This window comes from Carcharodon carcharias, chromosome 9 (assembly GCF_017639515.1).
Source record: "Carcharodon carcharias isolate sCarCar2 chromosome 9, sCarCar2.pri, whole genome shotgun sequence".
Lineage (NCBI taxonomy): Eukaryota > Metazoa > Chordata > Chondrichthyes > Lamniformes > Lamnidae > Carcharodon > Carcharodon carcharias.
Genome location: NC_054475.1, coordinates 23,618,967 through 23,645,801, shown reverse-complemented (window position 1 = coordinate 23,645,801; position 26,835 = coordinate 23,618,967). Strand labels below are relative to the sequence as shown.

The 26,835-nt window shown below is 44.1% G+C and overlaps 1 long non-coding RNA gene across 1 annotated transcript; it reads left to right on the top strand.

Annotated features, from left to right (window-relative positions):
* The first annotated feature begins 1,884 nt into the window (after window positions 1-1,884).
* On the top strand, window positions 1,885-25,589 carry LOC121282229. Its single transcript, XR_005944021.1, has 5 exons — window positions 1,885-2,241; window positions 11,108-11,299; window positions 18,995-19,091; window positions 20,935-21,008; window positions 25,295-25,589. It is a non-coding gene; the product is annotated as an uncharacterized LOC121282229 (long non-coding RNA).
* The last annotated feature ends 1,246 nt before the right edge of the window (window positions 25,590-26,835 follow it).

The window sequence follows — 26,835 nt, the reverse complement described above, 5'->3', positions numbered from 1 at the left end:
ACTAGCTTCCACATTCAAAGGATCATCCTCTGCCATTTCCGCCAACTCCAGCATGATGCCACCACCAAACACATTTTCCCTTCAGCCCCCCTGGCAGCATTCCGCAGGGATCATTCCCTCCGGGACACCCTTGTGCACTCCTCCATCACCCCCTACACCTCAAACCCCTCCCACAGACCTTCCCATGCAACCACAGAAGGTGTAACACCTGCCCCTTTACTTCCCCTCTCCTCACAGTCCAAGGGCCCCAAACACTCCTTTCAAGTGAAGCAGCATTTCACTTGCACATCCCTCAATTTAGTCTACTGCATTCCCTGCTCCCAATATGGTTTCCTCTACATTGGAGAGACCGAAAGCAGACTGGGTGACCACTTTGCAGAACACCTTCCATCTGTCCACAAGCATGACCCAGACCTCTCTGTCGCTTGCCATTTCAACACTCCACCCTGCTCTCATGCCTACATGTCCATCCTTGGCCTGCTGCAGTGTTCCAGTGAAGCTCAATGCAAACTGGAGGAACAGCACTCATCTTCTGACTAGGCACTTTAGAGCCTTCTGGACTGAATATTGAGTTCAACAATTTTAGATCATGAACTCTCTCCTCCATCCCCACCCCTTTTCCAATCCCCCTTTTTTCCAATAATTTATATAGATGTTTCTTTTCCCACCTATTTCCATTATTTTAAAATGTATTTCCATCCTTTGTTTTATCTCTACCTTTTAGCCTTTTTCGATCCCTTCCCCCTACCCCAACCTCACTAGGGCTATCTGTACTTTGCTCATCCTGTTTTCTACCCTTAATGTCATCTATTAGCACATTTCTTAGCTAATATCACCATTGTCATCACCTCTTTGTCCTTTTGTCTATGACATCTTTTGGCAGTCTCTACCTATCACTGGCCCTCTCTCCAACTCTATTTGTCCCACCCTCACTTAAACCAGCTTATATTTCACCTCTCTTCTATTTTTCCTTAGTTCTGTTGAAGAGTCATATACACTCGAAACATTAACTGTGTTCCTCTCTGCAGATGCTGTCAGACCTGCTGAGTTTTTCCATGTATTTTTATTTTTGATTTTGCTTTGGATTTCCAGCATCCACAGTTTTTTGCATTTATTACAGATCTGTAGGTTGTGTATTGTAGCATTACAGATCTGTAGGGAATAGATAGCAGCATTGTAGATCTGTAGGTTGTGTACTGTAGCATTACATAAATGTAGGTAATATATTGTAGCATTACTGATCTGTAGATAAAAATTGCAGAATTACAGATGTGTAGGTTATATATTACAGCATTGCAGATCTGTAGATTATGTATTGTGGCATTACAGGTCTGTAGGTTGTGTATTGTAGCATTACAGATCTGCAGGTTATATATTGCAGCAATACAGATCTGTAGCTAGTGCATCGCACAAAACCCAAATTTTTGCCATAGTAGAGAAAGTCAAAATTAAACTGACACGTGAACCAAGAGAAAAAACAAAAACAAAAATACCTGGAAAAACTCAACAGGTCTGACAGCATCTGCGGAGAGGAACAGTTAACGTTTCGAGTCGTATAACACTTCAACTCTGTTCTGTTGAAGAGTCATATACACTCGAAACGTTAACTGTGTTCCTCTCCGCAGATACTGTCAGACCTGCTGAGTTTTTCCAGGTATTTTTGTTTTTGTTTTGGATTTCCAGCATTCGCAGTTTTTTTCTTTTTATCCACGTGAACCAAGAGGCATCAACTGCAGATTATTTTCCAACTGTGTCACTTTTCTTAATTTATTTCTCCTTTCAGGAACCAATGAGCTCTGGTGTGCGAGATAAACATGCACTCAGTTTTATTTTTGGCAGAATGTCTCGGAAAGGAACCAGGAGAGTTTTCAGGGGGAATAAATACACCAAATATCCTGTTAATGCAATCAGCTTGCCGACAGCGAAGAGTAACGAACGCTGGAAAAATAGATCCAGATAGGAGCAGACTGCGAAGAAACACAACCCTAAAATACACTCTACACTACAATGGAATTGAAGCGTTCGATAATGGAATACTTCCGACATTAGTCTTACCAGCAGTACAAAGAGGAGGAACACGCCTTAAAGCCCCAGCGCTTTATTGATCCAGGCGGCACTTTCTGACACAGGACGGGATTGGTAACTCTATACGACTCTCCAGGTTAACGAGGGCGAAAATGTGGCAGAAAATTGCGCTCATGGTTGCTGTCTTTCTTACCCCATGCGCCAGTAACAAACCAGGTAAGGGACAGAATTTGGCCAGCTCTCAATGTCGCTGTGCGGGTTTTAGCAAGAGTGTATGATTGGACTTTAAGAAATTAAAACGTTCGCATTACCTTTACCACCATTTTAATTTTCTCCAAGTGTCCCCGCAGTTAAGAATTTCAACCCGGGGCCAAACCAAAAGTTAAACTCTAAGTGGCGCCTATCCCTGTGCACAATCCGACAATTTACACTTAAATTTCCTGCGAATTTCAGGAGATTTACCCCCACCCCCGAATGTAAAATGGGTAGAAATCAACACGAACAATCTAACCCACACCTAAATATTCCTCTGTAAGTATGAACATTACAGTTTCACATCATCCATACACATTAAGTGTTTTGTTGTCATATTGGAGTTGCTTCTCAATTTTAAGGCCACTTACTTAATGCCATAAAAATTCAAATAACGGCAAAATGTAATGCACCTACTCCAGGATAAATGTATAAACAATATCCAAAAAATGCTGAAAAAATAACACCAGGAATAGATTTTGTTTCCTGCTATGCCTGAAAATCTGGTCATAATTTGGAGGGAACCTCCAGAGCCGGCGCTGGGCAGGGATTCATTCGGCCAGAACCATTGTAAAAGATCGAGGCAGTGTGAGCATGTTGTGCTTACACAAGGAACTCAAGCTCCCAGATCTCCCCGATCTTTTACGCTGCCGAGTTCATCTGCAAGCCCATCCCGAGTCCTGCACAAGCCCAGGTGCGAATATGGAGGAAATGTATTTCTTTTATTCATTTCAGGGATGTGGCTGGCCAGAACTGTCGGGGGTGGGGTGAACACTGTCGGGAGGGGGGGTTAACACTGTCGGAAGAGGGTTGGGGGGGCGTTAAGTCGGAGGGGGGGGGGGGGGGGGGGGGGGGTTAACACTGGGAAGGGGGGTTAACACTGGGAAGGGGGTTGAGTGGGGGGTTAACACTGGAAGGGGAGTTGGGGGGATTAACACTGTCGGGGAGTGGGGGTTCGGGGGGGTTAACACTGTCGGGGAGTGGGGGTTCGGGGGGGTTAACACTGTCGGGGAGGGGGGGTTCGGGGGGGTTAGCACTGTCGGGGAGGGGGGGTTCGGGGGGGGTTAGCACTGTCGGGGAGGGGGGGTTCGGGGGGGTTAGCACTGTCGGGGAGGGGGGGTTCGGGGGGTCAGCACTGTCGGGGAGTGGGGGTTCGGGGGGTTAGCACTGTCGGGAGGGGGGGTTAACACTGTCGGGGAGGGGGGTTGGGGGGTTAACACTGTCGGAAGAGGGTTGAGGGGGGTCGAACAGTGTGGGAAGGGGGCGGAGTGGGGGGGGGGGGGGTCGAACCGTGTGGGGTGTTTTCGGGAGGGTCGAACCGTGTCGGAAGGGGGATGGTTTCGGGGGGGGTGGGGGGTCGAACCGCGTGGGAAGGGGGGTGGTTTCGGGGGGGGGGGTCGAACCGTGTGGGAAGGGGGGTGGTTTCGGGGCGTAGTCGAACCGTGTGGGAAGGGGGAGTGGTGGTTTGGGGGGGTCGAACCGTGTCGGAAGGGGGGTGGGGGACGAACACTGTCGGGTTGTTTGGAGGGGGTGAACGCTGTCGGGGGTGGGGGGGCTGGTCGGGACGCCTGTGGCATGTCTTATCCCAACAATCCTGCCCTACCAGGAAACAGTTAGATTTGAGCTACACTCCGTATTCCTGAAGAAGACAGGATTGGAAGTCCGGGTCAGAAATGCAGAGCTTGGATGTGGCGCAAAAAGAGTAGGACCAGAGTGGCAATCTGACGGTGATTATATAGAGTAGAAAAAGCAGGAAGTTATGTTAAACCTACAGAAAATACTGGTTTGACCCAAGATGGAGTATTGTGCCCAATTCTGGGCATCCACTGTTCCGAGTTGTTCTCAAACTACGGAACAATTTGTGTAAATTTTTTGACAAAATTCTGGTGGTTTCCTCGGTCCCCATCATAAACTCCAATCCCGAGCCACCGACTTCTTGTCTCTCACTGGCAGCTGTTTGAGGTTAAACCAGACTGTTCGCAAATTCAGTGTCATATTTCATTTCAAGATGAGCTTCCAAACATCACCAAGGCCACATATTCCCATCTTTGTAACTTCACCTGACTCTGCCCATGCTTCAGCTCATCTGCTGCTCACTCTCATCCAGACCTTTGTTACCTCTAGACTTGACTATTCAAACCCACCCCTGGCTAGCCTCCCGTGTTCTACCCTCCGTAAACTTGTGGTCATCCAAAACGCTGCTGTTCATGTCCAAACTTGCACCCAGTCCCGATCACTGTGCTCACTGGCCTCTGCTGGCTCCTGTTAAGCAACCCCTCAATTCAAAAATTCTCATCCTTGTTTTCAAATCCTTCCTCATCCTTCCTGATCCTGTAATTTCCTCCAGCCCCACAACCCTCTGAGATATATGCACTCCTCTAATTCTGATCTCTTGTGCATCCCCAGTTTCAGTTGCTCCACCATTGGTGCCTGTGCTGCTGAACGCCTTGACTCTAAGATCTGGAATCTCTTGCCTAAACCTCTGTGCTTTATCTCCACCTAGCTACTTTCAGTCACTCCTTAAAACCTACCTCTATGACCAAGCTTTTGGCCACCTGCACTAATAACTTCTTTTGTGGCTCAGTGTCATGTTTTGTTCTATAATGCTCCCGTGAGGTGTCTTGGGACATTTTATTATGTTAAAGAGGCTTTATTAATACAAGTTATTGTTGCACCACCGCACCTGTTAGATTTTAAATGTAAATTTTCAACGTTGTTATTATTCACTAGGAGGAATGCTCATTCTCAGTGTACATTTGTTTGTAGAAATTATTAGAAAACTTGATTGCAGAGAAAACTTAAATGTTACACAGCCTTGGTTCAAAGATGAACGAAAGAGCTGAACTCCAGAAGTGAGATGAGAGTGACCGCACTTGACATCAAGGCCGCATTTGACCGAGTGTGGCATCAAGGAGCCCTAGCAAAACTGGAGTCAATGGCAATCGGGCAAAACTCTCCACTGGTTGGAGTCATATCTTGCACAAAGGAAGATTGTTGTGGTTATTGAAGATCAATCATCACAGCTCCAGGTCATCACTGCAGGAGTTCCCCAGGGTAGTGTCCTCGACCCAACCACCGTCAACTGCTTCATCAATGACCTTCCTTCAATCGCAAGGTCAGAAGTGGGGATGTTTACTGATGATTGCACAATGCTCAGCGCCATTCACCACTCCTCAGATGCTGAAGCAGTTCATGTCCAAATGCAGCAAGACCTGGACAACACCAGGACTTAGGCTGACAAGTGGCAAGTAACATTCGCATCACACAAGTGCCAGACAATGATCATCTTCAATAAGAGAGAATCTAACCACCAGCCCTTGACATTTAATGGCATTACCATGGCTGAATACTCCACTACCAACATCCTGGGGTAACCAATGACCAGAAACTGAACTGGACTAGCCATATAAATATTGTGGCAACAAGAGCAGGTCAGAGGCTAGGAATCCTGCAACAAGTAACTTACCTCCTGACTCCCCAAAGCCTGTCCACCATCTACAAGGCACAAGCCAGGAGTGTGATGGAATACTCTCTGCTTTCCTGGATGAGTGCAGCTCCCACAACATTCAAGAAGCTTGAGACCATCGAGGACAAAGCAGCCCATTTGATTGGCACTCCTTCCACAAACTTTCACTCCCTCCACTACCAATGAACTGTGGCAGCAGTGTGTACCGTCTAAAAGAGGCCCTGCAGAAACTCAGCAAGCCTCCTTAGGAAGCACCTTCCAAACCCATGACTGCTACCATCTAGAAGGACAAGGGCAGCAGATACATGGGAACACCGCCATCTGGAAGTTCCCCTCCAAGCCACTCACTACCCTGACTTGGAAATATATCACCATTCCTTCACTGTCGCTGGGTCAAAATCTTGAACCTCCCTCCCTAACAGCACTGTGGGTGTACCTATACCACAGCGACTGCAACGGTTCAAGAAGGCAGCTCACCACCACCTTGTCAAAGGCAAGTAGGGAAGGGCAATAAATCAGGAGGTCAGAGCTCAAGTCCTAGTCCATAGGCTTAATTTTAAGGCAACGGGATTTTATGTTTCCGCCGAAGTCAATGCAGTTTAGAATGAAGTTTACAGCACCGTTCCCAGCACACCGGTTCGTAAATTTCCAGCCCGTGACTTTGATAGCAGCAGACACTTTGGTGTAGTACCGAAAGAGTGCTGGAGTGTCGAAGGTGCTGTGTTTGTTTGGGCATTACTCAGGTGGATATAAAAGATCCCAAGGCTTTACTTGAAGAAGAACATGAGAGTTGTCCTGTTGTCTTGGCCAGCATTTACCCTTTCACCAAAATATTTTAACTGGTTAGGCCATTTACCTCTGCTTTTTAGGGTCTGTACCATGCACATATTAAAAAGCCACATTTACCTACATAATAGAATTAATTTATTGGTTGTGAACCACTTTGGGATATCCCAAGGACAAGTGCTATATAAATGTAAGTTTTTCTTTTGGGTTGGGAATTTGCCTATTAGTTTGTTAACGACTTGGAACCAGAAGAAGATTGCTGACCAGGATCTTCTGTAGATTTACTAAAATTGTATCATTTTGTGATATATGATGTGATATTTGTAAAGGTCTAAACCTGTAATATGTTGTAATGTGCCATAGATACTGACGTTTTTTTGATTTGGCAAGAACTTCATTATTTATTGTATATTAATTGGGTGTTTAATTGTTTTCACGTGGTGTCATTGACTGAGGATACTGAAACTGGTAGTTGGGTTAAAAGATACATGTTTATAATATGTATCCCTGCAAATAAAAGCTCCTAAAAGTATGCAAAGATTTGGCTCCAATTCTTCACTGTCTGGCTTTCTGGAGTAGACCAATGATGAACGTAGTTTGGTAATAAACAAGTTTTCCACCATTGCTGAAAATGTTATTCACTGTGTGGTAAAAGGTATTTCACTGCCACAGCTGCTAAAAGATAATCTCACTGGTATTACAACGAATGAAGGTCAGGGGAAGTAGAAAACTGAGAACCTACGTGTTTCTCCTTTGCAATCCCTGTTTATTTCATTATGCATGTTAGTTTAGTTAGAGACAAAATATAAAGCACTGCTCGTCTTTCTTCTCAAGTGGTATTTTTATGCTTGCAATTAAGATTATTCTCTCAAATTATCCCTGTTCTACCTAGAGTTCTTCCTGTTCTGTCTTTAATGCAAAAAACGATATTGAATTATGAGGAGTTGGCTGCAAAACAAAAATGCAAAGTAGGAGAGTCTAATACAATGGGTCAAATTTTACACTCTCCCTCCTGGTGAGTTTTGTGGTGGTGGGGGGCTTTAATTGGGCAGGATGGTGGCAGTTGGAGACCCCGCCACCTTCCTGCGCCACCCTGATTAAATCCATGGTGAGAAGGCTGCGGACGGCCTAGTTGCCCCATCGCTAACTGAGGATCTTAAGGGCCAATTTATACCCAATTAAGGGCCTCTACTTGCCTTTGCTGGTATTAACACAGCAACAGGGCGTCTGTCACCACGCGAGGAGCATGACATGCAGACTTGTGTAGAATTCTTTGGTCTCTGGGGGGGGGGAAGCCCTTCATTCCAAGGCACTCGATGAGGGATTCTGCATCGGGAAGGGGGGACCTGCTGAGAGTGACATCCTTGCCCTTGTTGCCGAACTCTGCTTCCCCAACCCCCTCCTGCGAAACCCACCTCAAAACTCTCACCATCACTCATGGGGGCAGGACATCTGGGGTCATAATCTCTGGAAAGGCCTGCCGGTGGCCTGTTAATTGCCTGGTTAATTGGCTTGAAGTTTGGCAGGCTTTCCCCAAATGAGGCGACCCAGATCTCTCGCCTCCCTCTGGCAGCTGAGACTCCCCTCATCTCCTTAAGATTCTCTCAATATTTCAGGTCAGTTCACTGAATACACTTCTGTGCTAAAAGTAAAATGTTCATTTGAATGAAACAATTATGAATTCAGAATTGACTGGTTACTAAAATCGTTTTTTTAAACAGTTACGTATTTTTACTATTGATAGCATGATGTCAAAGTGTGGTGTTCAGGGGTTCATGTCATGGATGTGAAAATACAGGCTGGCATCTGCTAATCATGGTACAAAGTATCCCGAGTTCAACATGACCATCAGGAGAGGAAGCGGCATTAGCTCATCTGTCACAAGTGAAGGGGAAGAAGTCATTCTGTATTACTTCTTGTACCTTCTCATTTGACTGGCTTAGAATTAGCATTGATAGAAGCCTGAAAGCAGATTGGATACCCATCTCCTTAGGTGTGCTAAAAAGGGGGAGAGAATAATATACATTGAAATTAAGAATGAGACAGAGACCTCTGGGTATAGTGTATGAATCTAAATGTAATATATTAACATGAGGGATAGGTTTCATGACAACAGGGTATATGAACATGTGAAATAATGGCAGAAGTAGGCCATTTGGCCCCTCAAGCCCACTCCGCCATTCAATAGGATCGAAGCTGATCTGTTTGTGTTTCGAGTTCCACATTCCTATCTACTTCTGATTCCCTAGCCTAACAAGAATCTATCAACCTCTGCCTTAAAAATATTCAATAACCTTGCATCCACTGTCTTCTGAGGCAGAAAGTTCCAAAGTTGCACAATCCTCTGAGAGAATTTTTTTTTCCTTATTTCTGTTCTAGAAAGGTGACCTCTAATTTTAAAACAGTGCCCCCTAGTTCTGGGCTGACCCACAAGAGGAAAAATCTTTTCCACGTCCACCTTGTCAAGATCAAGCAGGATCTTATTTACTTCAATCAAGTCACCCCTCATCCTTCTAAGCTTCAGTGGAAACAAGCCCAGCCTGTTCTACCTATTCTCATAACACAACTCACTTATTCTCGGTATCAGTCTAGTAAACCTCTTCTGAACCACCTCCCATGCATTTACATCCTTCTTTAAATAAGGAGACCAAAACTGCACACATTATTTGAGATGCGTTCTCATTAATGTCCTCTATAACTGAAGCATAATATTCTTAGGTTTTAGTTCAATTTCTCTCTTTATAAAGGATAACATTCAATTAACTGCTATTGATTATCTGCTGTAATTTTTTATTACTCAGGAACGTGAGTGCCTGGATCCCTCTGCACCTCGGAATTCTGCAGCCGTTCTCCGTTTAAGTAATGCTTTGCTTTTTTATTCTTCCTGCTCAAGTGAACAACTTCACATTTTCGCACATTATGCTCCATCTGCCAGATTTTTGCCCACTCACTCAACTTATCTATACCCATCTGCAAACTTAAGTCTTTCCTGCGTATCTTTGTGTCATCTGCAAATTTAGCTACCATGCCTTTGCTCCCCTCAGCTAAGTCATTGCTGTAAATTATAAATCATTTATGCCCCAGCACAAACTTCTGTGAGACTCCACTCATCATGTCCTGCCAATCAAGCAAAGACCCATTTATGCATACTCTCTGTTTTCTGCCAGGCAGCCAATCTTCTATCCATGTTAATGTGTTACCCCCTATACCATGAGCTTTTACTTTCCACAATGACCTTTGATGTGACACCTTATCAAATGCCTTCTGGAAATCCAAGTACAGTACATCTACTGGCTCTCCTTTATCCACAGCACATGTTACTCCTTCAAAAAAAAACTAATAAATTGGTTAAATATGACTTCCCTTTCACAAAACCAATTACCTTTAGTTTTTCTAAGTGCACAGCTATAAACTTTTTAATGATCAATTCCAACACCTATCCCATGACAGGCGTCAAGCTAAATTGCCTATAGTTTCTTGTTTTCTGCCTCCCTCCCTTCTTGAATAGAGGGATTTTTTTGCTACTTTCCAGTCTGATGGAACCATTCCAGAATCTGGAGAATTTTGAAAATTAACAGCAATACATCTACTACATTATTAGCCATCTTCTTAAAGCTGCTAGGATGCAGTCCATCTGGACCCAGAGCCTTGTCAGCCTGCACCTCCATCAGTTTGCTCAGTACTCCATCCATAGTAATTGTAATTTCACCAGGTTCCTCTCTCCTTTCCACATCCTCATTTACAGTTATTACTGGAATGTTTTTTTGTCTCCTCCATAGTGAAGACAGGTATTCGTGGCTTGTGTTTAAAATAAATTGGCCATATTTATTCATTCAATGATTAGCTCTCCAAAGTTTGTATTCTACATTAATATTTTAATGGTTAGTTTTCTCCTAAATATGATCAGCATTAAATTATACAATATTTATTCTCACTAAAATAAATAGATGCCCAATTGTTTAGACCAAATATTCTTTTAGACCTGTGCCATGAAAATTTATATTTTGTTAATTATTTGTTAGTTTCTTCAATCTGTTGTCATTATTGCTTCATGTTGCCCCTTTTTTTTAAAAATGTATTTATGGGATGTGAACATTACTGGCAAAGCCAGCACTTACTGCCCATCCCTGATTGCACTTGAGAAGGTGGAGGTGACAACCAAGTGGCTTGTTAGGCCATTTAAGGGACAGTTAAGAGCCAAGCACAATGTTATGGCCTGAAGTCACATGTAGGCCAGATCAGGATGGCAGGTTTCCCCCCGTAAAGGACCTTAGTGAACTAATCTGATTTTTCCTGACATTCAGTAGTTTCATCATTGCCATTGCAGATACTAGTTTTTATTCCAAACATATTTAATTCACTGAATTTAAATTCCCCAACTGGCATGATAGAATTTCAACTTGTGTTTCTGGATTATTAATCCAGATCTCTGCATAATCACTGTGCTACTGTACTCATTTACATATACAGGTTTCATTCCTTATAGTTGACATATATTTGTTGTGCAGTGAAAGATAAAGATGGTTAACTATTTGTTGTACATAATTATTTTACATTTTTTTATTATTCTCTTTACAGATCAGTGCCCCATTCCTCCGAGTGTGACATCTGCTCAAATAAAGAATGAGTTCAGCATTCTGCAAAATTTCTTTGTGGGTCAACGTATTCACTACGAATGTTTGCCTGGTTATATTCAGAATGAAAACACAACTGATTTTATCATTTGTCAAAGTAATTTAACTTGGTCAGAGCCATTGATAAGTTGTATACGTAAGTATTTATAAATCAGTATCATTTCTTATTGTTTCTCTTTTAAGTTTTATTCAAAAGAGAAAAAGACTTGCATTTATATACTTCTCAAGCTCACCAGGCGCCCCAAAGTGCTTCACAGACAATGATGTACTTTTGAAGTATGGTCACTGTTGTAATGTTGGAATAATGACAATAGTCTAGATTTTCCATACCTCAATCTCAGATTTTGAAGCAGGTGTTAGATGCCTGAACACAGAATGTGGCTGGAAAGCCACTTCCACTACACACCAGTGGTGCACAAATTTGTTACAAATTCAAGTCTTGTTACTTAAACCTTGGAATATATATATATCAGCCCTGGGATCAGTTGCGTCTCAAAGTTCTTAACTCTGAATCTGAAGGTCGAGAATTCAAGCTGCACTCAGAGAATTGGGCACATAACATAACCTGATGTTGCAGTTTAGTACTGTGGGAGTGCTGCACTGTCTTTAATAGATGTTAAACCCAGGCTCCAATTATCCTATCAGGTGGAAATAAAATATATGAAGGGGCTATTTGAAGCTGAGAGGTTCCCTGATGTCTTAACCAACATTTATCGCTCAACCAATATCCCAGAGTTGCTTTGCATCTTGTTTGATTGTGAAGCCTGTCTTCCAACATCCTCTTCTTCCCTGGAAGGCTCCCCTGAGTATTGCAGCAGAGTGCTCCTTCATTTTCAAGGTACTGCTCCTCCACATCGCATCTAATGGAGATACTTTGTCCACTGGTGGAACCTCCTCTGAAGAGGAAGCAGGGAGGGGAGGTCAGGTGAGCATCGCAGGGTCAGACCTTTAAGAACGGAGGAAGGAGCTCAGTTGGTGTAGGGCCAGCAGGGAGACCAAGGCAGGAGGGCACGCCGAAGGCACCACTACCCAGTGGCTAGAGCGTACAGGCAGCGCTCCAACTACCTCCAGATGTCCGAGATCCAGTGCTGCAGGAGGCTCCGCCTCTCCAGGGACACAGCGACAGCAAAATGTCATATGACAGGTCCGGAAATCACCTCTAAATGCGTGAGCAGACACCCCATGCCGGTGACTTTGTAGGTCACAGTGGCCCTCAACCTCTATGCCTCTGGTTCTTATCAGGGCTCAGTGGATGATCTCTGTGGCATTTCTCAATCACCTGCACACAGTTGTGTCGAACTTGTGAATGATGCTATCCTTAGACACATCCGCGTGTTCACCTACTTCCAGGCGGGCCAGGTGGAGAGAGCAAGAGACTTCACTGCGCTGACTGGTTTCCCCCATATCCAGGGTGTAATAGGCTGTACTCACGTGGCCATCAAGACACCAGCAGGTGAGCCTGGAACTTTCGTAAACAGAAAGGGGTTCGACTCAATGAATGTTCAGATCATCTGGGACCACAAGACACAATTTCTCCAAGTTGGTGCCTGTTAACATGGGAGCTCAGACGGTGCTTGCATCTTGTGACACCTGCAGGTACCAAGACTGTTCGTGGCTCCTGCACAAGTGCATGGATGGCTCCTGGGTGGTAAGAGGTATCCCTTGAAGAAGTGGCTGATGACCCCACTCCGTCATCCAAGAACTGAGGCCCAGGACAGAGACAACAGGAGTCTTACCTTCGCTAGGGCAATGGTGGAGGGGACCATCTGGCTGCTGAAGATGCGCTTCATATATCTGGACCGGTCAGGGGGAGTATTGCAGTATCCTCCAGAGAGTGTCTCCCTCATAGTCATCGCATGCTGCGCCCTGCACAACCTGACTCTGGCAAGGGGGGTACCCACTGGAGGCTGAGGAAAGCGAGGCAGCTCCACAGGCCTGGGAGGATGACTCAAGTGATGGTTCAGCGGAAGAGCTTGGGGAGGTGCAGGGTGAGGACCTCGGGGCAGAGGACAGGAACTTTCATGGAGGCGTGGTCACCTGGGATGCTTTGATGCAGCGAACCTTCTGCTGGGCATCCAAGGCATCGATGCCTCATCAGGCCAATGGCACCGTCTCCTTTGCTAACAATGAATAAATGAGAACCCAACCCAGTACGTCAGCATCACACAACACCATACATTTACAAGCCTGTGCTGCTCCTGGCACCTATTCAAACCATCCAGCCAACTCAGCCCATTTAAGTCAAATACATGTTTATGTAACTTCACATGAACAAAGAAAGAGCAAACATTGTGTCCATCCCTAACACAAGCATCAAAAAAATTAAAGCAAATAATACCACCTGTGACACACCCCTGTTGTGCTCAAGGTGCCTTTAACTTACATCTGCGGTGCTATGTCTTGGTGCCTCCACCTTGTTGTCAGTGCCATTGGAGGCACCTTGCTGACACTGCTGTCCTGGTGACCTTCATGACCCTGGTGGTCGCCCGGTGGCCGCTTGGCTGCTGGAGTCTGAACAGGCTCCGCCTGGGAGGGTGCATCCAGCTCCATGGTTGGGCACTCCTCATTCATCGTGGCATAATCAGACGTAGTGGCTAATGGCAGAGGGAGGGGAGGCGCTGGTCCCCTTATCCAGAAGAGCGCACAGATGTGACAGGTAGCCCACCTGCCAGCGTGTGGTGCGTTTGTACATCCCTGCTCACCAGCAGAGAGGCTAGGTGCCTCATCCATCTCTTACACTGGCAGCGACCTCCTGAGGTCACTGCGTGTGTGAGGTCTTGCAGGTCTGAGTACAACCTCAGGATACCCTGAGTCTGCTCCTGAAGCTGCTTCTCCATGAGGTTCGTCACTGTTGTGGTGCCTTCTAAGAATTGAACACAGGAGACTCAGAGACAGGTTAACAATCGTTTTATTTAAATGAATGCAGGGAGACTCTGCCTTAGACTAAGTAAAACATAACTCCACCGATTACAGGCAAACCATCTTTTTTATACACAACTAGTCATGTACACATTGCATTATTCAAATTCGAATCTTTTCAGTACAGAATCATATGATTTGCAGTGGCTCCAGTACCTGGCACTGTTTGTCTTTACCCCTAATCTGTTTATCCTCATTTCCCCCCGCCCCCCACCCCCCACCACTTCTGTCGCCTAATCAGTTAATCCCTTATGATCCCCATGGTCTTTCTGGTGCATTCTGCTGATATCAGCACTTATGGTGTACAAGGTTTGCCTGGAAAATTCTGCTAACATTTGGTTTTACTAAAACATAGAAATTCCTGTGTAACTGTATCAATCTTTCCATGGAGGAGGCAGTACGCTCGGTGCTAAGGGTCACCGCAGAACCCATGCTGCACTGGGTGGGCAAATTAACGCCCGCCCAGTGTGATGCGTACCCGGTAGCGCTCAGTACTACCTTTCCAGGCGCGGGGAGGAGAGAGAATCGGAGCCTGCCCTCTTTCATGCATGCGCGCCACAGAGCTCAGAAATCTCCTTAAGGCACGGAGCTGCCTCAGGGAGATTAAGTTCAGTTTTAAAGTTTGAAATAAAGTTAAAAATCATTTACACATGTCCCCTCATGTGACAGCGTAACATGAGCTGGGACATGTTTATGAAATGTACATAAAATATTTATTAACTTAATAAACTCTTCACGAAACCTCATCCCGCTGGTGGATCAGATTTCATGAAAAATGCAAAGGCCGCCTGGGCTCTTCGCCTGTCCTCCAACCTTCAGCCCTGTAATATTGGTTCATTGTTTTAATAATAGCCTTAACTGGCCTTCGACATGTCAGTGAGCGCCCACCAAATGAAAGATCGGAATGACGCGCGGTGACATCAGGTGACATCACGCCCGACATCACCGTGTGTGATTTTACACATCGGCGTGAGGGCCCGCATCCACACGCTAAACAGAAGATTCTGCCCCATGGCAGACAGACCCTCGTGGACTCCATCAGATCTCCCCGTGCATCCCGCGGGACATGCAGCATATTGCCAACTGTTGGTCTACCCCAGAGGCTCATCATCAGCCTTAGACACAGCAGGGTCCTGATCTCCAGCTGTGCTCCCACTGTCAGCTCCCTGAGGCCTTTCTGCCTCTGCCAGCTCCTCATGTAGGTGTAATGTGCCCTCACCATTGTTGATTACCTGCGGAGCCGAAGAACTAATGTCCACCGACATGCGAGTATCTGCGCTGGTGCATGGCTCAGAGAGACGGTGTGATGCTGGTGCAGGTGTTGTCCTCGGAGCTCAATGGGGGATCCTCAGGGCCGCTGCTGGCTCCTGTGAATGGTGCATTGTGGGAGGATGGCAAGAGATCAGTACATTTAATCATCATCGTCACTATGCATATTAGGCAGGCTGAAGAGACAGTGGAGACCTACTGCATGGTGCCATCTGCATTGGAGCTTCAGTGGGCTCTCTGGCTCTGACGGTTCAGTTGCTGATGAGAGGAGCCCGTTATGTTTCCAATACCCACCACACACGCATCTGTCACCTGCACTCTCACCTTCGTCAGAGTGCCCCACCTCACCATGACCGGAGGAGTGAGCTGGCCAGTGGCATTCCAGCTCCAGTACATCACTTTTGTGTATCATGAGATTTAGTTGAAAGCAAATGCTGCTGATGCTGGAAATCTGAAACAAAAACAGAGAATGCTGGAAAAACTGAGCAGGTCTAACAGCATCTGTGGAGAGAGAAACAGAGTTGACATTTCGAATCCGTGTGACTCTTCAGAGCTAAGCTGAGTTTTTCCAGCATTTTCCGTTTTTGCACAGATTTAGTACTCCTTCACGCATCCCTCGGTGCTCCTCAGCGTTATGAATGCTCTTCCCCTGACAGAGACAATAGAAAGCCTCATTATTGCTCCGTTTCTCTGAAGGTCCTTTCCTTGTTCCCATACTGTCACTGTGGCACATCTCACCCTGCAATGCACTGAGGCCAGTCGTGCTGCCATCCCAGCCTTGACAGGGCAGGCTTCAGTGCCAGTTGACATACTCACTCTTATACCCCTGAATGTTCTGAGGAACAGGTACCTGAGTAAAGTTCTCTGCACAGGTCCATGCCATCGCTGCACTTAACCTTGCTGCCCGCAGAGGATCATTAAACCTTTTACAGCATTGAAGCCACGTGTGGCACACCACATCTTGCCTACTGACCCTGGTGGTGACCTCTGTCCAGGTCGTCTTGGTCAGGTGGAGTGGCCTTCTCTTGCCATCCCTGGGCATTAAGATATTCCACCTGGTACTCACCTCCTTGACCAGCACTCCCTGGCTTTCATCTGAGAAATGGTGAGGGGGAGCAGAGTACGCACCCGACTTGCCCTCCCACCTTCCGTGGCCACCAGGTGCTGAGACCATGACTGTACACCAGGATACTTCTGGGGTAGCTTCAAAACAGCTCCCTCAGGCTCCCTTTCCACTCCTAGCAGCCTTCAGGGAGCTGCCTCTTTCATTTTTGAACACCCTACTGGGTTCCCATTGAACCCGGCACCCATTGCATTCCCACCCCCTGCACATGGGAAAACCAACCGGCAGTCGTGTTTCATACTGGACAAGCCTTAATTGGCTACCCAGCGTAACATTGCATTCACAGCGCAATCTCAGCTGGGAGCAGGGTTTACATCCGCTTCCAGCCAAGGAGGCACACCCTGAGGGTAGAATTCAGGCCCAAGTATACTTCATAATATTTCATTAGATTTGAAGCATTTCTATACATCCTGAGGTCATGTAAGCTGCTATATAAATGCAAGCTTTTTCTTCCTGAAGGACAGTGTGGATTAACATGGACATGTACAAAATTCAGCACAAACTCTAATTCAGTAAATACATGTAAAATTCATTCAACTTAAGACATCACATTTAATTATTTAATTATTAATTTTAGTAGCTTTTTATATTATAAATTAACATTTCAAGTTACAACCATAGAACCATGAAAAGGTTACTGTGCATAAAGAGGCCATTCAGCCCACTGTGTCTGCGCCGGCTGTAAAAAATGAACAAAGAAGCTAGCCACCCATTTTTAATCCTATTTTCCAGCACCTGGTCTGTAGCCTTGCAGGTTACAGCACTTCAGATACAGATCCAGGTACCTTTTAAATGAGTTGAGCGTTTCAGCCTCAAACACCAACTTAGGCAGTGAATTCCTGATGCCCACCACCCTCTGGGTGAAAAAGTATTTCCCCATGTGCTCTCTAATCCTTCTACCAATCTTCTTAAATTTATGCCCCTAGCAATTGACCTCTCAGCTAGGGGAAACAGGTCTTTCCTGTCTACCCTATTGAGGCCCCTCATAATTTTGTACATCTCAATTAGGTCACCCCTCAGCCTCCTCTGTTCTAAGGATTAGAACCCTAGCCTATCAGATGTTTCTTCATAGTTGCAATTTTCAAGCCATGGCAAAATTCTTGTAAATCTCCTCTGTATTGTCTCCAGAGCAATTATGTTCTTCCTGTAATGTGACGACCAGAACTGTAGACACAATTCCAGCTGTGGCCTAACCAGCATTTTATACAGGTCCAGCATTACATCCTGCTTTTGTATTCAATACCCTGTGCAATAAAGGAAAGCACTCCATATGCTTTCTTTACCACCCTATCTGCTTGTCCTGCCACCTTCAGGAACCTGTGGACATCTGCTTCAAAGTCTCTCACTTCCTCAACCTTTCTCAATATCCTCCCATTTATTGAGTGTTGCCTTGCTTTGTTTGCCCTCCCCAAATGCATTACCTCACACTTTTCTGAATTGAATTCAATCTGCCATGTTAATTCCCACTGAACCAAACCATTGGTGTCATTCTGGAAACAGCAGCATTCCTCTTCACTATCAACTATGCAGCCAATTTTTGTGCTGTCTGCAAATTTTCCAATCATGCCTCCCACATTTAAGTCCAAATCATTAATGTATACGAGAAATAGCAAGGCCCCAAAACTGAGCTCTGTAGAACACCAATGGAAACCATTTTCCATTCGCAAAATCATCCATCAACCATTACCATTTGTTTCCTTTCACTAAGCTAATTTATCCAACTCGCCACCATCCCCCCCTATCCCATGGGATCTCACTTTTCTGATCTTGTTAAATGCCTTACTGAAATCCATGTAGACAACTTCCACTGCACCACCCTCATCAATCCTCCTTGTTATATCCTCAAAAAATTCTATTAAGTTAGTAAGACCTGATCTTCCCTGAAACAAAACCATGCTGACTATCCCTGATCAAAACTTTCTAAGTGACGGTTTATCCTAACTCTCAGAATTGAGTACAATAATTTGCCTACCACCAAAGTCAGACTGAACAGCCTATAATTTTCTGGCCTATCCATCCCTTTTTAAATATTGCCACAACATTCACTGACCTCCAGTCCTGTGAGACCTCGCCTGTATCTAGTGAGGATTGGAAATTGATCCTCAGAGCATCTGCTATTTCCTCCCTGGCTTCCTTTATCAACCTGGGATACAATCCATCTGGCCCTGGTGATTTATCTACCTTCAAGGATGCCAGTCTCTCCAGTACTTGCTCTCTCATTATGTTTATTGTATCTAATATTTTGCACTCTTCCTCTTTAACTAGAATGACTGCATCATCCCTTTCCCATAGCGAAGACAGAGACAAAGTACGCATTGAGAACCTTGCCCACATCTTCTGCATCAATGCACAAGTTACCAAGGCCCTACCCTTTCCTTAGTTATCCTCTTGCTCTTAGGTTCTGTCAGAATATATTAGTTTAATGGGTTTGAGTGCTGCTGAAAGGTAACTCATAACATTGGGATTAGTGTAAACATTGAAATCATGTTTAAAAGATCTCTTTGTCTGCGTTTTATACAGCTATAGATTGTGGTGATCCAAAAGATATAAAGAATGGCTACCACACATCTACAGGTTGAACGTATGGGAGTACAGCAACTTACGACTGCAATAAAGGGTAAGTATTAATTTGCAGCATCACAGGTTCATGGAAGCGATCAGAGATGGCCACATTGTAATTGACACATTGGGATTACTGAGATTACATGACATGGCAAGCTCAAGGCAATGGAAGTGAATACGGGTTGGTATGTTTATGAAAATATAGCACAACATATGTGCCATGGGGATAGAATGGGGGTAATAAGACTGATTAGATTATTCTACACAGAGCTGGTGAAGCTCAGTGAGTCGAATGGCCTCCTTCTGTGCCTTAATGATTCTGGGATTGGGATGTTGCCAAGCTGATGGGGTGTCGCCCACTGGTCAGAGAACCGATCGGCAACTCCCATCAGTTCCCTGAGGGAGGCCCAATGGAATCAAGTGCCCTTCAGGCACTTAAGTGGCCATTTGGCAGACCTTCCCCACTGTTGAGGTACCTGGCAGCGGTAATCCCACCTGCCGAGAGCTGCCGGCCAACCAGAGGCTGGCAACGCCTCATGCTGCCAGTGCAAGGGACTCTCGACCGTAGGTGAGTGAGGGCAGGATGGGGGTTGTGAGACAGGGGTCATGGGGAAGGGCTTTCAGCAGCCCAAGCCCCTGTCTGATGCCTTGTCCCTGACTATAAGGCACCCCCTTAGACACCTGGAAGGCCACTGGTGAACTTGGTTTGCTGGGCGGTCTTCCAAGGGCCTGGGAAAGCCATGCTGCCCCCATTTAATTCCTCAGCAACCACGAAATTGTGCTGGGTTCAGGGATAATGGGTATCAAGTGGCTCATTTGATTGACATCCCGCTGCTGATTGCCGGGGAACCCGTGTCAACCATTCTCACCATCTAACTTAATCGGGAGAGGCTTTGCTGCCACTGGGAGACTGCCACGAGGCCTCTTCCATGATTAAGTGGACCCGGCCACCATGTTTTCCACCATGATAGACTGCATTAAATTCTGCCCATTGACTGTAAAAGAAGATCATTAACCCACCCAGCCTATGATATCTCCCCATTCAGCAAATAGTGTTATATATTTAATGGCTAAAGATCAGTATCTGAGAAAATATCCCCATAAAAGAATTAGATTAGTAATAATCCTTTCAGCTGCCTAATAAAAACTGTGAAATGTAACAGTGGTGCATAACCTCCCACATAGTCCAGCTGGGCACAATGAGCTGTTTCAGTGCTGTAGACTCAACATACCATCCCACTGTCACAATGAGTTAAGGTTTCCTCCAGGTAAACCAGACAATGTAAAGGCCTGATTTACCCTAGGCGACAGATAGGTCAAGGATGATGAGGAGAGATAGCTTCCCACAGTCGCAGTCACAAAGGATGTCATTTGTGATTTTGAAATGAGCCATTTTGGTATTGCAACCGGGGCAGAAAACTAATTGGTGAGGTTCAAACCTGGAAGTCTAGCAAAGATGACATGGATTTGGGAGGAGATTGCATGTTCAAGGATTTTGGAAGAGAAAGGGAATGTTTGAGATGGGACAGTAGTTTGCAAGGATGGATGAGTCAAGGTTGGTTCTTTGAGGCAAGGGGTGATAACAGCAAATTTGAATGAGAGTGGGGACAGTAGCTGAGGAGAGAGAACAATTAACATCTAACATGGGAACCAAGAAGCAACATGGGAAACAAGATGGGAAGATGGGCGGTCAGCACATTAGATGCTCGCCTGATGTCTTTGTGTATTATTTTACATTCGGGTGTGTCGGATGCACCCTTGCACACTGAGCAAGAAATCCTGCCCCCAATCCCTCATATCCCAACCAGATTGCTGAATATATTATAAATCACATTCTACATCAATCTTTTCTAACAATTCAGAGATTATTCATTTACTGAATGTTCTTCTTGTTCTAGCTATCAACTGATTGGTAAAGGAACTATAGTGTGCACTATTGATGGATGGAATAAAAACATTCCGTTCTGTGACAGTAAGTAATTGATCTAATTGGTTGTAAAGATTCACTTCAGATTCATCTTTTGAATGCTCTTAGTATAAAGTACTGGAAGAAATTATTTTTCACTTACAGTTCCATCTATGTTCTCACTTCCTGTTCTAATTTCATTTAAGATTAGCATACAGTGCCTATTTGTATACTGAAGGTAAAAGATGTTGGAAGTGGAAGTATCTGTTGTGATTTCCTAGAGGGTTGAGGATGTGCAGTTAACTCCATTGAGTTAACTGAATAATACAGACTAGCAAATACCTGGTCTTGTGGTGCAGTGGTAGTGTCCCTACCTTTGGGCCAGAAGCTCTGGGTTCAAAAGTCAACAGCAAACCACTCCAGTACTTTACCAAGCATAATCATGGACCAATCTTGTGGAAGTCTGTGGTTGCTAACACCCTCTTAGGGCATGGTACCTCCAGGAGGAGGCAGGGAAAATGTTAGCTGATCTGTGCCGGGGCAGCAATGCAGTTTGTCTGAGTACTGCCCCATTTGGGAGGGAGAAATTGGTTAGGGTTATGGCAATTCCTAACTGGTATTCCATATTTGAACTTACTTAAGGTTCTTTGCAATCCATGAAAAGAGAACAACGGCCAAATGTTAAAACACTCCATCCAACAGCAATTCAGTCTCCAGTAACAAATTCACATCTTCAGTTCTCTAACTGGAGCAGTGTGTCTGAAACGCGTTATCTAATTGATACATTGCCAAATACAATTTGCTATCTGACTAAGTTGAGTGACAGTTCAGCGTTTGTAGTTCACTGTTAAGATGGTGCTGTAATTGTATCACAAATAGTAAACTCAAACAGGAATGAAACATTGACTCTTCATGAAGTAAAGGAACACATCTATAATGACATTGTACAGTACACATAGATGTTTAAGCTGGCTATTTTGCTGTGGTCAAGTAATCTGTTGACATTCACTATTAGGGCTTCTGTCATTAGAACAACACGAATTGACAACATGATAGAAATTATTAAAATTATGAAGGGATTGACAAAGTAAATAATAGGTCCCTACTGAGGAGTCTAGAACGAGAGACTTCGGAAGCAAGATTGAATGTAAAAGATTCAGAACAGAGGCAAGAGAATTTTCTTTGCACAGAACATTGTGAGAATGTAAACTCCAGCACCAGTATTAACGACCGAGTCAGAAACCATGGGCTGAATTTTTCCGTCGGCGAGTTGGGTGCGAGACCTGCTCGCCGACACGACCCAGGATGACATGAGGGGCAACCCCTGACATCCATCGCACCCCATTTAAATCTTCAGGAAGGTGGGGGCAAAGCGCAATCAACTGTCTGCCCGCCGACCTGTCAATGGCCAAATGAGGCCATTGACTGGATAACTAAAACAATTAAAGGACCTGCCCATCCAACCTTAAGGTTGGTGGGCAGGCCAGGAGTCCCGGCGGGCTTCTGAAAAAACATGAAACCTCATCCTCCAGCGGGATGAGGTTTCATTTAGTTTTTAAAAAAGTTTAGAAAAGTTTTTGTGAAATCTATTAACATGTCCCACCTCGTGTGACATTGTCACATGAGGGGGACATGTTAATGATTTTTTTATTTTTCTATTTGTAGAGTTTGAAAACCTTTCAGCGATCTCCCTGAGGCAGCACGTAGCCTCAGGGAGATGTGCGCACTTTTGAAAGAGCGCACTCTCGCATTTGGTGAATCCGACTCTGCGTGCACAGGAAGCGCATAGCGCTTCCCGTCAGGCGTCACACTGGGTGGGCCTTAATTGGCCCATCCACTTAAAATGGCGGCAGGGCCCGCTTCTCTGGCAGGGATTGGCTCCCAGCCTGCCGGAGATTGGTTCAGGCCCACCTACACAACAGGCAAAAAATGCAGCCCCATGTTAACATTCATAATTAGATTGGATAAGTGGGTGAAGAGAAAACAAGGTTGAAGGGGTATGAGAACAAGGTAGGTAAGTGTGATTAGAAATATTCGCGTGGAGGGTAAACATTGACATGAACTGGTTGAGCTGAATGGTCTGTTTCCATGTTGTAACTTATGTGTATATGGGTAATTGTCACTTTGGTAAGATGTCGGGTACGTGTGGAAAATACCTTATAAGGAAGCGGCATCTTCCGAGAAGAAAAAATTTGATGAAAGAAAAGCAATTCATTGTTAATAAGATTTTGGAAAAAGGACAAGTGCAACTTTCAAAGAATTTATGAATTTCTAGCTGGTGCTACAGTTGTGTCACTGAATGGGCTTTGTATAGTTCTATCTGCATATTGAATCAGATACACAGCAACTTTATACATGTGGGGAAATCTCATTGTTGCTGTCAGGCTGAAGTCTAACTGTTACCTCCCTAAAAAAAAAAGAAAGAACAAGTACTTCAACATTAAAAAGTAACCTTCAAAATAATTCCTTATCTGTAAACGCATATGATTTACTGTAATACAACTTTACACTTAAATTTGTTGTTTGCACCAAATTAATTTTGTTTGAAGAAAGTTATAGGTTTCCTGCCCTTGCATGTTAGAACACTGTAGGTTGATTCTGTGATTGAGCACTCCTGGTGGTTGCAGAGAGTCCTAGCCAGGAAATCACAGACCTTCAGTGTCTAAGTTTTCATCCATTTAATTGGATAGGGAGAAAGTCTCACACAGTGAGCTCCATGCCTGCGGACCCTGGAGTGCCAATGTACACTGCAAACCCCAACCACAACATTGGCCCTTGAATTTCTTTATATAGCCATTTCACGTCAGTAAAATTTAAATGTAATCAGCTTTGATATTTTTGTTCAATTTATACATAACTGACTCTAGTTATAAATCCAATAAGTATGGTTTGTAACGAAAAAAATCACTGAAGCTTTTTAATGACTTTCACTCGGATGAGTATTGGCATCAAGTAATGATGCTCTGCTTTAAACTTACCATATATTAGAATCTTGTTGACTGGCTTCTTTTAATGGTTACACCTCATGGCACCATTGAGATAAAGTTTTCCTCAACTCCTTGCCCTAAAAATCAAGTTCTCAATTAATTTTGGCCTGTTCTTCAGTCTTTTTTCATGATTTTGTTTGAATTCTAGTTCCTTGAATCTTTTGACTCTCCTTCGGTGAATCCATCCTTAATTATCCTCTTGGACTTTTTTTTTAAGACCCTAAAACACAGGGAAAGCATTTGAACAGTGAATTAAGCCCTTCCATCAGTGCTAATACTTGTATCAAAAAAGCTCATTCTTATATTGGGAGAGTGTTAGGTATCTCAGTGGACTGGAATTGTGGAGGGGAGGGTGGGGGCTGTACCCATTTCCACATGACAGGAGTACTAGGTAATTAGGGGGACCATATGATTTGGCTTTGAACCCTGAATGGTCCACTCAGCCTTTTGATGTGGATAGACTGAGTATCATTTCTCGGGATATGGATAGTGTGGTCAACATTATTCTATTCATTCTGTGTACTGCTTACTGCACTGAAACAAGTACTACCTTTTTAATCATTGAATGTTTAAAGCTCTGCTCTTCTTAAGCAGAGAGCAAAATAGAGCTGACAATATATTTCAGTGTTGCTAAATCTAAAATGTTCCTACCTGGTGCTTGCAGTACGACTGCCCCTGTAGTATTTGAATGCTGTTGGTACGCATGGAAATAACCTTTACGACTAAATGGAGGCAATAACCCTCATAGGTGATGTGAGCTTTCAGGACTAGTGTGTTTTGGGGCATTTCCTTTTGAAACATGTACCAACTCCTGAATAAACATGTAACAGATCATGAGCAGGCTCAAACTACTTTTTTAATGTAGCAAATTAAACTATCGCACAGGTTTTTATGACAAAAATATGACAAAGGGCTGAGTTCTAAATGGAATGCCCTATCAAAATGCCATCTTTACACATCACAAGCAATGACAAGTGTGACAAGATTCCATTTGAAAGTGCTTTAAAAACTATGTCCTACTTGGTCCTTTTGATAATAACATTATAAAAGTGTCCACTATTATTTGCAACTTTTGTTACCTTTGGTAGATGCTGCAGAAGCATTTCTTTTTAAAAACAATGTTGACACCTATATTCTTTTGGCCACTCTGTGCCCTGTTCTTGGGCTGCTTTCTCCCTGTTAATCACCACCAAGGGCTCTGAATACAGACAGGAAAGTAGTTACCGTCAGCAAGTGTGGTTTTTCTTCAATCCATTGGTAATATTCAGACAGATCTACATGGGTCACAGTCATAATGAAAACACCTGCTGTGTCATCTACTAAATAAATGTGCAATAATTCCATCTTTGCCTTTTTCTCTTACAGCTATTTTATGCGATCCTCTGAACCCTATTAGCAATGGAGATGTGACTGAAAGAGATAGCTGGGACATTGGAACAGATGCAAAATATTCATGCCATGCTGGCTATATTCTGATTGGTCAACGTACCATTAATTGTACAGACACTGGGGACTGGAGCCATGACCCTCCTCTGTGTAAAAGTCATGTACCATGACATAAGAAGAGAAATCACATTGTACTGGTTATTAGCATGTCTTTGTAGAACTTTCAAATGTTCTCATTACTTTAAATACTATGTGGAATTTTGGTATTTAAAAATATCTCTCAGCTTTGTTCTGTTCTGTTGACACAGTATAAAGACAGGAAGTTGCCAGCTGGAGCATTTCAGGCCAGAGTTGAAGTGTTATACCATTGTCTCATAGAACACCATTGAGCTGATTGAGTTACATTTTTAATAAATCCTATGGGCAATTGCTTTTCAAACTTCATCCAACAAAAATTTATTCATCGTTGTCAACTAAGAGTAAGTAAAGTGCAGTTTAAAAATATAAATTTCTGTTGCACTTTATTGCCATACTTCTTCAATCTGCATGGCTTTCACTTGTGCCAATGATCCCTTTGACTAGCTTTTAGGTGGCTGAAGCTATTGACTGGGCAGGACAAGCTCATCCTATTTTCTCATTCTGGCTGCTGTGATGTGTTACAGGATAGTGTTAGGAACAATGTATAGCTTTAAGTTTAATTTAAATTTTTAAAAATTCATTGGGATGTGACCATCGCTGGCTAGGCCAGCATTTATTGCCCATCCCTAATTACCCTTGTTCAGAGGGCTGTTTTTTTTTTAAGAGCCAACCACATTGCTATGGGCCTGAAGTCACATGTAGGCCAGACCAGATAAGGATGGCAGATTTCCTTCCCTAAAGGACATTAGTGGATCAGATGGATTTTTATGACAATCGGCAATGTTTTCATGGTCATCATCAGACTTTTAAATTCAGATTTTTATTGAATTCAGATTTCACCATCTGCCATGGTGGGATTCAAACCAACATCCCCAGAGCACTACCCTGGGTCTCTGGATTGCTTGTCCAGTGATAATACCACTATTGCCACCATTTAAAGGTGTTTGTGAGCTGGGTGCTGGAAATCTGAGGCCATGTTTATATACATGCATTTTTAACAAGGTTTTACAAGTCGTGAAGTGAAGAGATGTGTTACCAAGGGGTTAGTAGTTTAGTGAAGGTAAAAAAAAAGTAGAAAAAATGTGTAGTTACTTAGCAACAGGGGTCCTGAGAAACAGAGACCAGGAAACACAGAAGGGTGGTCAGTTAATGTGTGTATACCAGAGAGTGCAGGCAGAAGGTCTAATCTGTCGAATAAGAAATCCTGCAAGCCTTCCTTCTGGGGAACTGAGTTTAGGGGACCCATATATTTGCTCTGAAGTTGAAGTAACAGTGTGTTTAGATTGCAGTTTTTGGGTGTCTCAAAGAGAGATACCAGCTGGAGAAAAGCATCTAGTGAATGCTCAGCAGTCCGCTGGAAGAAAACTGTTTGAAACTGCGTT